This window comes from Oryzias latipes, chromosome 7 (assembly GCF_002234675.1).
Source record: "Oryzias latipes chromosome 7, ASM223467v1".
Lineage (NCBI taxonomy): Eukaryota > Metazoa > Chordata > Actinopteri > Beloniformes > Adrianichthyidae > Oryzias > Oryzias latipes.
The window spans coordinates 143,824-156,658 of record NC_019865.2 but is presented as its reverse complement, the minus strand read 5'-3'; positions in this window follow the sequence as shown (position 1 = coordinate 156,658).

Sequence of the window (12,835 nt, the reverse complement as noted above, 5' to 3'; positions counted from 1 at the left end):
AAACACACCTGAGACAGAAACACACAGCAAACACCCTGAGACAGAAACACACCTGAGACAGAAACACACTCGAGACAGAAACACACCTGAGAGAGAAACACACCTGCAAAAGAAACACACCTAAGACAGAAACACACCTGCAGCAAAAACACACCTGAGACAGAAACACACCTGCAAAAGAAACACACTTGAGACAGAAACACACCTGCAAAAGAAACACACCTGAGACAGAAACACACCTGCAGCAAAAAGACACATAAGACAGAAACACACCTGAGACAGGAACACACCTGCAGTAGAAACACACCTGAGAGAGAAACACACCTGCAAAAGAAACACACCTAAGACAGAAACACACCTGCAGCAAAAACACACCTGAGACAGAAACACACCTGCAAAAGAAACACACCTGAGACAGAAACACACCTGCAAAAGAAACACACCCTAGACAGAAACACACCTGCAGCCAAAATACACATAAGACAGAAACACACATAAGACAGAAACACACCTGCAGCAAAAACACACCTGAGACAGAAACACACCTGCAGAATAAACACACCTGAGACAGAAACACACCTGGGACAGAAACACACCTGAGACAGGAATACATCTGAGACAGAAACACACCTGCAGAAGAAACACACCTGCAGAATAAACACACCTGAGACAGAAACACACCTGAGACAGAAACACACCTGCAGAATAAACACACTTGAGACAGAAACACACCTGAGACAGAAACACACCTGCAAAAGAAACACACCTGAGACAGGAACACACCTGCAGCAGAAACACACCTGAGACAGAAACACACCTGAGTCAGAAACACACCTGAGACAGGAACACACCTTCAGCAGAAACACACCTGAGACAGAAACACACCTGAGACAGGAACACACCTGAGACAGGAACACACATGAGACAGAAACACACCTGCAGAAGAAACACACCTGACAGAAACACACCTGCAAAAGAAACACACTTGAGACAGAAACACACCTGCAAAAGAAACACACCTGAGACACAAACACACCCGAGACAGAAACACACTTAAGACAGGAACACACATGAGACAGAAACACACTTGCAGCAAAAACACACCTGAGACAGAAACACACCTGCAGAAGAAACACACCTGAGACAGAAACACACCTGCAAAAGAAACACACCTGCAAAAGAAACACACCTGCAAAGAAACACACTTGAGACAAGAACACACTCGAGACAGAAACACACCTGAGACAGGAACACACCTGAGACAGAAACACACCTGCAGCCAAAATACACATAAGACAGAAACACACATAAGACAGAAACACACTTGCAGCAAAAACACACCTGAGACAGAAACACACCTGCTGAAGAAACACACCTGAGACAGAAACACACCTGAGACAGAAACACACCTGCAAAAGAAACACACCTGAGACACAAACACACCTGAGACACAAACACACCCGAGACAGAAACACACCCGAGACAGAAACACACTTAAGACAGGAACACACATGAGACAGAAACACACCTGCAGCAAAAACACACATAAGACAGAAACACACATAAGACAGAAACACACTTGCAGCAAAAACACACCTGAGACAGAAACACACCTGCAGAAGAAACACACCTGAGACAGAAACACACCTGAGACAGAAACACACCTGCAAAAGAAACACACCTGCAAAAGAAACACACTTGAGACAAGAACACACCCGAGACAGAAACACACCTGAGACAGGAACACACCTGAGACAGAAACACACCTGCAGCCAAAATACACATAAGACAGAAACACACATAAGACAGAAACACACCTGCAGCAAAAACACACCTGAGACAGAAACACACCTGAGACAGAAACACACCTGAGACAGAAACACACTCGAGACAGAAACACACCTGAGACAGAAACACACTCGAGACAGAAACACACCTGAGACAGAAACACACCTGCAGCAAAAACACACCTGACACAGAAACATACCTCAGACAGAAACACACCTGAGACAGAAACACACCTGAGACTGAAACACACCTGAGACAGAAACACACCTGCAGAATAAACAAACCTGAGACAGAAACACACCTGAGACTGAAACACACCTGAGACAGAAACACACCTGCAGAATAAACAAACCTGAGACAGAAACACACCTGAGACAGAAACACACCTGAGACTGAAACACACCTGAGACAGAAACACACCTGCAGAATAAACAAACCTGAGACAGAAACACACCTGCAGCAAAAACACACATAAGACAGAAACACACCTGAGACAGAAATACACCTGAGACAGAAACACACCTGAGACAGAAACACACCTGAGACAGGAATACATCTGAGACAGAAACACACCTGAGACAGAAACGCACCTGAGACAGAAACACACCTGCAAAAGAAACACACCTGAGACACAAAAACACCTGAGACACAAACACACCCGAGACAGAAACACACCTAAGACAGGAACACACATGAGACAGAAACACACCTGCAGCAAAAACACACCTGAGACAGAAACACACCTGCAGCCAAAATACACATAAGACAGAAACACACCTGCAGCAAAAACACACCTGAGACAGAAGCACACCTGAGACAGAAACACACTTGAGACAGAAACACACCTGAGACAGAAACACACCTGAGACAGGAATACATCTGAGACAGAAACACACCTGAGTCAGAAACACACCTGAGACAGAAACACACCTGCAAAAGAAACACACCTGAGACAGAAACACACCTGAGACCGGAACACACCTGAGACAGGAACACACCCGAGACAGGAACACACATGAGACAGAAACACACCTGCAGAAGAAACACACCTGAGACAGAAACACACCTGCAGCAAAAAGACACATAAGACAGAAACACACCTGAGACAGGAACACACCTGCAGTAGAAACACACCTGAGAGAGAAACACACCTGCAAAAGAAACACACCTGAGACAGAAACACACCTGCAGCAAAAACACACCTGAGACAGAAACACACCTGCAAAAGAAACACACTTGAGACAGAAACACACCTGCAAAAGAAACACACCTGAGAATGGAACACACCTGCAGCAGAAACACACCTGACAGAAACACACCTGAGACAGAAACACACCTGCAAAAGAAACACACCTGAGACAGAAACACACCTGCAGCCAAAATACACATAAGACAGAAACACACATAAGACAGAAACACACCTGCAGCAAAAACACACCTGAGACAGAAACACACCTGCAGAATTAACACACCTGAGACAGAAACACACCTGAGACAGGAATACATCTGAGACAGAAACACACCTGCAGAAGAAACACACCTGCAGAATAAACACACCTGAGACAGAAACACACCTGAGACAGAAACACACCTGCAGAATAAACACACTTGAGACAGAAACACACCTGAGACAGAAACACACCTGCAAAAGAAACACACCTGAGACAGGAACACACCTGCAGCAGAAACACACCTGAGACAGAAACACACCTGAGTCAGAAACACACCTGAGACAGGAACACACCTTCAGCAGAAACACACCTGAGACAGAAACACACCTGAGACAGGAACACACCTGAGACAGGAACACACATGAGACAGAAACACACCTGAGACAGAAACACACCTGAGTCAGAAACACACCTGAGACAGGAACACACCTTCAGCAGAAACACACCTGAGACAGAAACACACCTGAGACAGGAACACACCTGAGACAGGAACACACCTGAGACAGAAACACACCTGCTGAAGAAACACACCTGAGACAGAAACACACCTGAGACAGAAACACACCTGCAAAAGAAACACACCTGAGACACAAACACACCTGAGACACAAACACACCCGAGACAGAAACACACCCGAGACAGAAACACACTTAAGACAGGAACACACATGAGACAGAAACACACCTGCAGCAAAAACACACATAAGACAGAAACACACATAAGACAGAAACACACTTGCAGCAAAAACACACCTGAGACAGAAACACACCTGCAGAAGAAACACACCTGAGACAGAAACACACCTGAGACAGAAACACACCTGCAAAAGAAACACACCTGCAAAAGAAACACACTTGAGACAAGAACACACCCGAGACAGAAACACACCTGAGACAGGAACACACCTGAGACAGAAACACACCTGCAGCCAAAATACACATAAGACAGAAACACACATAAGACAGAAACACACCTGCAGCAAAAACACACCTGAGACAGAAACACACCTGAGACAGAAACACACCTGAGACAGAAACACACTCGAGACAGAAACACACCTGAGACAGAAACACACTCGAGACAGAAACACACCTGAGACAGAAACACACCTGCAGCAAAAACACACCTGACACAGAAACATACCTCAGACAGAAACACACCTGAGACAGAAACACACCTGAGACTGAAACACACCTGAGACAGAAACACACCTGCAGAATAAACAAACCTGAGACAGAAACACACCTGAGACTGAAACACACCTGAGACAGAAACACACCTGCAGAATAAACAAACCTGAGACAGAAACACACCTGAGACAGAAACACACCTGAGACTGAAACACACCTGAGACAGAAACACACCTGCAGAATAAACAAACCTGAGACAGAAACACACCTGCAGCAAAAACACACATAAGACAGAAACACACCTGAGACAGAAATACACCTGAGACAGAAACACACCTGAGACAGAAACACACCTGAGACAGGAATACATCTGAGACAGAAACACACCTGAGACAGAAACGCACCTGAGACAGAAACACACCTGCAAAAGAAACACACCTGAGACACAAAAACACCTGAGACACAAACACACCCGAGACAGAAACACACCTAAGACAGGAACACACATGAGACAGAAACACACCTGCAGCAAAAACACACCTGAGACAGAAACACACCTGCAGCCAAAATACACATAAGACAGAAACACACCTGCAGCAAAAACACACCTGAGACAGAAGCACACCTGAGACAGAAACACACTTGAGACAGAAACACACCTGAGACAGAAACACACCTGAGACAGGAATACATCTGAGACAGAAACACACCTGAGTCAGAAACACACCTGAGACAGAAACACACCTGCAAAAGAAACACACCTGAGACAGAAACACACCTGAGACCGGAACACACCTGAGACAGGAACACACCCGAGACAGGAACACACATGAGACAGAAACACACCTGCAGAAGAAACACACCTGAGACAGAAACACACCTGCAGCAAAAAGACACATAAGACAGAAACACACCTGAGACAGGAACACACCTGCAGTAGAAACACACCTGAGAGAGAAACACACCTGCAAAAGAAACACACCTGAGACAGAAACACACCTGCAGCAAAAACACACCTGAGACAGAAACACACCTGCAAAAGAAACACACTTGAGACAGAAACACACCTGCAAAAGAAACACACCTGAGAATGGAACACACCTGCAGCAGAAACACACCTGACAGAAACACACCTGAGACAGAAACACACCTGCAAAAGAAACACACCTGAGACAGAAACACACCTGCAGCCAAAATACACATAAGACAGAAACACACATAAGACAGAAACACACCTGCAGCAAAAACACACCTGAGACAGAAACACACCTGCAGAATAAACACACCTGAGACAGAAACACACCTGGGACAGAAACACACCTGAGACAGGAATACATCTGAGACAGAAACACACCTGCAGAAGAAACACACCTGCAGAATAAACACACCTGAGACAGAAACACACCTGAGACAGAAACACACCTGCAGAATAAACACACTTGAGACAGAAACACACCTGAGACAAAAACACACCTGCAAAAGAAACACACCTGAGACAGGAACACACCTGCAGCAGAAACACACCTGAGACAGAAACACACCTGAGTCAGAAACACACCTGAGACAGGAACACACCTTCAGCAGAAACACACCTGAGACAGAAACACACCTGAGACAGGAACACACCTGAGACAGGAACACACATGAGACAGAAACACACCTGCAGAAGAAACACACCTGACAGAAACACACCTGCAAAAGAAACACACTTGAGACAGAAACACACCTGCAAAAGAAACACACCTGAGACACAAACACACCCGAGACAGAAACACACTTAAGACAGGAACACACATGAGACAGAAACACACTTGCAGCAAAAACACACCTGAGACAGAAACACACCTGCAGAAGAAACACACCTGAGACAGAAACACACCTGAGACAGAAACACACCTGCAAAAGAAACACACCTGCAAAGAAACACACTTGAGACAAGAACACACTCCAGACAGAAACACACCTGAGACAGGAACACACCTGAGACAGAAACACACCTGCAGCCAAAATACACATAAGACAGAAACACACATAAGACAGAAACACACTTGCAGCAAAAACACACTTGAGACAGAAACACACCTGCTGAAGAAACACACCTGAGACAGAAACACACCTGAGACAGAAACACACCTGCAAAAGAAACACACCTGCAAAGAAACACACTTGAGACAAGAACACACTCGAGACAGAAACACACCTGAGACAGGAACACACCTGAGACAGAAACACACCTGCAGCCAAAATACACATAAGACAGAAACATATATGAGACAGAAACACACCTGCAGAAGAAACACACCTCAGTCAGGAACACACCTGCAGCAAAAACACACCTGAGACAGAAACATACCTCAGACAGAAACACACCTGAGACAGAAACACACTCGAGACAGAAACACACCTGAGACAGAAACACACCTGCAGCAAAAACACACCTGACACAGAAACATACCTCAGACAGAAACACACCTGAGACAGAAACACACCTGAGACAGAAACACACCTGCAGAATAAACAAACCTGAGACAGAAACACACCTTCAGCCAAAATACACATAAGATAGAAACACACATAAGACAGAAACACACCTGCAAAAGAAACACACTTGAGACAGAAACACACCTGCAAAAGAAACACACCTGAGAAAGGAACACACCTGCAGCAGAAACACACCTGACAGAAACACACCTGAGACAGAAACACACCTGCAAAAGAAACACACCTGAGACAGAAACACACCTGCAGCCAAAATACACATAAGACAGAAACACACATAAGACAGAAACACACCTGCAGCAAAAACACACCTGAGACAGAAACACACCTGCAGAATAAACACACCTGAGACAGAAACACACCTGGGACAGAAACACACCTGAGACAGGAATACATCTGAGACAGAAACACACCTGCAGAAGAAACACACCTGCAGAATAAACACACCTGAGACAGAAACACACCTGAGACAGAAACACACCTGCAGAATAAACACACTTGAGACAGAAACACACCTGAGACAGAAACACACCTGCAAAAGAAACACACCTGAGACAGGAACACACCTGCAGCAGAAACACACCTGAGACAGAAACACACCTGAGTCAGAAACACACCTGAGACAGGAACACACCTTCAGCAGAAACACACCTGAGACAGAAACACACCTGAGACAGGAACACACCTGAGACAGGAACACACATGAGACAGAAACACACCTGCAGAAGAAACACACCTGACAGAAACACACCTGCAAAAGAAACACACTTGAGACAGAAACACACCTGCAAAAGAAACACACCTGAGACACAAACACACCCGAGACAGAAACACACTTAAGACAGGAACACACATGAGACAGAAACACACTTGCAGCAAAAACACACCTGAGACAGAAACACACCTGCAGAAGAAACACACCTGAGACAGAAACACACCTGAGACAGAAACACACCTGCAAAAGAAACACACCTGCAAAGAAACACACTTGAGACAAGAACACACTCCAGACAGAAACACACCTGAGACAGGAACACACCTGAGACAGAAACACACCTGCAGCCAAAATACACATAAGACAGAAACACACATAAGACAGAAACACACTTGCAGCAAAAACACACCTGAGACAGAAACACACCTGCTGAAGAAACACACCTGAGACAGAAACACACCTGAGACAGAAACACACCTGCAAAAGAAACACACCTGCAAAGAAACACACTTGAGACAAGAACACACTCGAGACAGAAACACACCTGAGACAGGAACACACCTGCAGCCAAAATACACATAAGACAGAAACATATATGAGACAGAAACACACCTGCAGAAGAAACACACCTCAGTCAGAAACACACCTGCAGCAAAAACACACCTGAGACAGAAACATACCTCAGACAGAAACACACCTGAGACAGAAACACACTCGAGACAGAAACACACCTGAGACAGAAACACACCTGCAGCAAAAACACACCTGACACAGAAACATACCTCAGACAGAAACACACCTGAGACAGAAACACACCTGAGACAGAAACACACCTGAGACAGAAACACACCTGCAGAATAAACAAACCTGAGACAGAAACACACCTTCAGCCAAAATACACATAAGATAGAAACACACATAAGACAGAAAAACACCTGCAGCAAAAACACACATAAGACAGAAACACACCTGAGACAGAAACACACCTGCAGAATAAACAAACCTGAGACAGAAACACACCTGCAGCAAAAACACACATAAGACAGAAACACACCTGAGACAGAAACACACCTGAGACAGAAACACACCTGAGACAGAAACACACCTGAGACAGGAATACATCTGAGACAGAAACACACCTGATACAGAAACGCACCTGAGACAGAAACACACCTGCAAAAGAAACACACCTGAGACAGGAACACACCTGCAGCAAAAACACACCTGAGACAGAAACACACCTGAGACAGAAACACACCTGAGACAGGAACACACCTGCAGCAGAAACACACCTGAGACAGAAACACACCCGAGTCAGAAACACACCTACAGAAGAAACACACTTGCAGCAAAAACACACCTGAGACAGGAACACACCTGAGACAGGAACACACCTGAGACAGAAAAAACACCTGAGACAGAAACGCACCTGGAACAGAAACACACCTGAGACAGGAACACACCTGAGACAGGAACACACATGAGACAGAAACACACCTGCAGAAGAAACACACCTGAGACAGAAACACACCTGCAGCAAAAACACACCTGAGACAGAAACACACCTGCAGCAAAAACACACATAAGACAGAAACACACATAAGACAGAAACACACTTGCAGCAAAAACACACCTCAGTCAGAAACACACCTGACTCAGAAACACACCTGCAGCAAAAACACACCTCAGACAGAAACACACCTCAGACAGAAACATACCTGCAGATAAAACACACCTGAGAAAGGAACACACCTGCAGCAGAAACACACCTGAGTCAGAAACACACCCAAGACAGAAACACACCTGAGACAGGAACACACCTGAGACAGGAACACACATGAGACAGAAACACACCTGCAGAAGAAACACACCTGAGACAGAAACACACCTGCAGCAAAAACACACCTGAGACAGAAACACACCTGCAGCAAAAACACACATAAGACAGAAACACACATAAGACAGAAACACACTTGCAGCAAAAACACACCTCAGTCAGAAACACACCTGACTCAGAAACACACCTGCAGCAAAAACACACCTGAGACAGAAACACACCTGCAGCAGAAACACACCCAGTTCTCTGATACATTCAATGGTTTGCATACATTGTTAGTACACTACAAATCCCACGTTTCATTGTCAACTTGTGTGCGTGTTGGAAGCTCAAGAGCAGGTGTCTGTTCCTCTGCAATGAAGATGAAGTTCTTCACTCAGTCCTGAGGATGTGAAGCTCATGCCTCTCTGACTCATAAGGACAATTTTTTATAAATTATCGTTTGCTGATCACATTCCTTTTGGGATGTAAATCATTTTTCTGACTTTAAGGGATGTTACAATGGTGAAGGTTCTTCATATCTGGACTGGAGTTCTCTTTCAAAGGAGGCGGTAACCTTCAGATAAATTAGTTATGTTTATTTGGCCACAGAAGCAATTACATGCAGAGATGGAAACTGTAAAAACCCTTATCATGTCTCTGACATTTCGTTTACCTATGGAGTGTAGTTGAAGCGTTGGTAAGTTCCAGTGAATTCCTTCACAAACCAAAAACTACTAAGGGTAGACCCAGCTGAACTGCCCATGTCACCTTAATTCTTTTTAAAAGCAAGAGAAGCATCAAACGAATGGCAAACCAAGACATGGACCAATGTTTGTGCAAAATACGGTTACTAATGCGAGATATAAATATGCAACAGGTTCTATTTGTAGAAATGGTCAGACTCCATGGCCAGAAATCTCTTTAGTCACATGAGACTTCTGGAAAGTAGTGAAATTTACTAGAAAAACAATCCCATGTGTGGTAGAAGGACTTTCTGCCACTGGAAACATTTTGGTTCTGTGGCGACAACACAGTCGCAGTGTACAGAGTGAATCATATAGAGTTAATGTTCTTGATACACCAATGTAATCACAACACACAAGGTCCACCATGCTTTCTTCACATTGCCAAATAAGAAAGCTGCTGGCCTTGATAGTGTATCTACAGAGTACATATGGTTTGCTAGTGCTAAGGTATTTTCAAAACTATCCGTGTGTTTTAAACTTTTCTCAATCATGGACTTTTACCAGACTCCATGGTAGCTGTCATGTTAGTTCCAGTGATAAAAAACAAAGCTGCTCAGACAAATACAGACCAAAAGCTCTGGCTAGAATACTGTCAAAACTCTTTGAAATACCGTAAATTCCTGACTATAAAGCGCACCCGATTACAAGCCGCACCCACCTATTTCATGTTTGACCACTTTTATACATACACAAGCCGCATCGGAGTACAAGCCGAATGTATTAGGCAACATTGTCATCATGACTAATCACGTCCTGCCTCCCAGAGTAAGTGTGATTCATTAACACACTGTGGGAGGAGACAGCTTTGCCTCAGGCTCATGTATTTGAGTACACCCACATCTGCCAAACAGCATGGACCTCTATTCTGTTCACAAGTTCCTCAGTTATGTATTTTTTTATTTTATTTTATTTTTTTAGTTTTTTTTACTTATTGACAATTTAGGTATCATACATAAAATTACAAACAGTAACCATATAATCAACATCACATCCCTCAGTTATGATGAGGAAATTTACGTCCGCGATTCCCCATTTCCCATGAGTCTTAGGGGCTAAAGGCGGGGCCAATGCCCGGCTCGCCACACTGTTGTACGTGTTTAAGAATGAGCAAGTATCAGCAGTGCATGGAGGGGTGAACGGGTACAGCTCTCCTTCCGCTTATGTTGCGGCAGCGTTATGGGAGTAACAGGGCTGGTTAAAAAACACACCAGTAAAATAAAGCAGCGGCGACTGAAAAGCGCGCGCCTCAGAGCGATACGTGCGCCTCAGTGCGGCGCGTGCGTCAGAAGTTCCCTTCCACAACAAACACTGTTGCTCCGCGGACGCCTCTGCGCTCCGTCCGTCCGCGCTTCGTCCCCATTGCGTCGGTGGACGGAGCAAATCGTGTCTGTGCAGAGCAATCGGACTTAATGCTGTACGTTTTGTGTATGAGGGGCGGATGCGTTGTTACGTGTGGGAGCCTTCAGACTGCCATCGGCCCCGCAGCTCTACGAGCAGCAGGAGAACATGTCTCCAGCTCACACGGAGGCTGTGAGCTTTTCAATGCAAAATTCCGCTCAGTCCTTAGAAACCGTAAAAACGACCACGTCGATTTGTGTTTCCAGTCGTGTCCCGACAAAATAAAGGCTGATGTTATTCCCACATATTCACGTGCAGCCAGCCGAGTCACTGTGACTCAGAGGTAAATTCACTCCATGCGCTGTTCCCTCCGTCACGCAGCAGAGCGGCTTTTCCAAACCCGTTGGTGATGGTGGATTTTTTCACGCTGCTTTTAACGATTGCTTTTAACTTGAAAGCTTCATCATATTGTAGCGGCGATCACGTGCACGTTGGATCTAATGGCACCAAAGGATTCTGGGATGCGGCTGGGCATGCGTGTTTCGTTTTGTTGAACCGTGACTGAAGTGTCTAAGACCTGAAGTCAACTCCATGCTGTTTGGCTGCTTAGAGGTGTGTTGAAAAATAAATGACTTGTGCTTGGTGTTAGATGGAGAATTCAAACCATTCACTGCGTTAGAAAATACGTACATGGCGGCCGCCAATTAAATCCATAAATTAGCCGTGTCACTGAATAAGCCGCAGGGCTGTAGGCGCAGGAAAAAAAGTAGCGGTTTATAATCCGGAAATTACGGTAATCCTGCTGGATCAGATCAGTTTGTAAAAATGACAGATTATCCGTTTGAGTTTAAAGAAGAGTTTGGTACTCACATGTGAAAATATGCTCTTAAAGAGATAAACACAACAATCTAAATTCTTCTGCTTTTTGTGTTTTTAAGATGCTTCTAAAGCACTTTACATAGGACCTCAGTGGAAATTATTTAGCAAATTGGCAGATAGGTGTGCCTAAATGTGTTATGTTCGGCATTTATCTGCACAGGTTGAGACATTTAACACCAGCCTGGTGTGAGATGGTGGGGGGTGGGGATTCTTCCTCCTATTCTCTTTATTTATTTATTTTATTTTTATTTTATTTTATTATACTGTATTTATCCCACAATGGGAAATTTGTTCTTCGCATTTGACCCATCCCCTGGGGGAGCGGTGAGCTGCAGCCGAGCCGCGCTCAGGAGGCAGTAGCGTTAAGGGTCTTGCCCAAGGGGCCTCACTGGGTGATGTTAATTGCTCGCCATTGATACGGCAATTTCCCCATTATTATTGTTCATTCCACGCCAGGAATCGAACCCTGG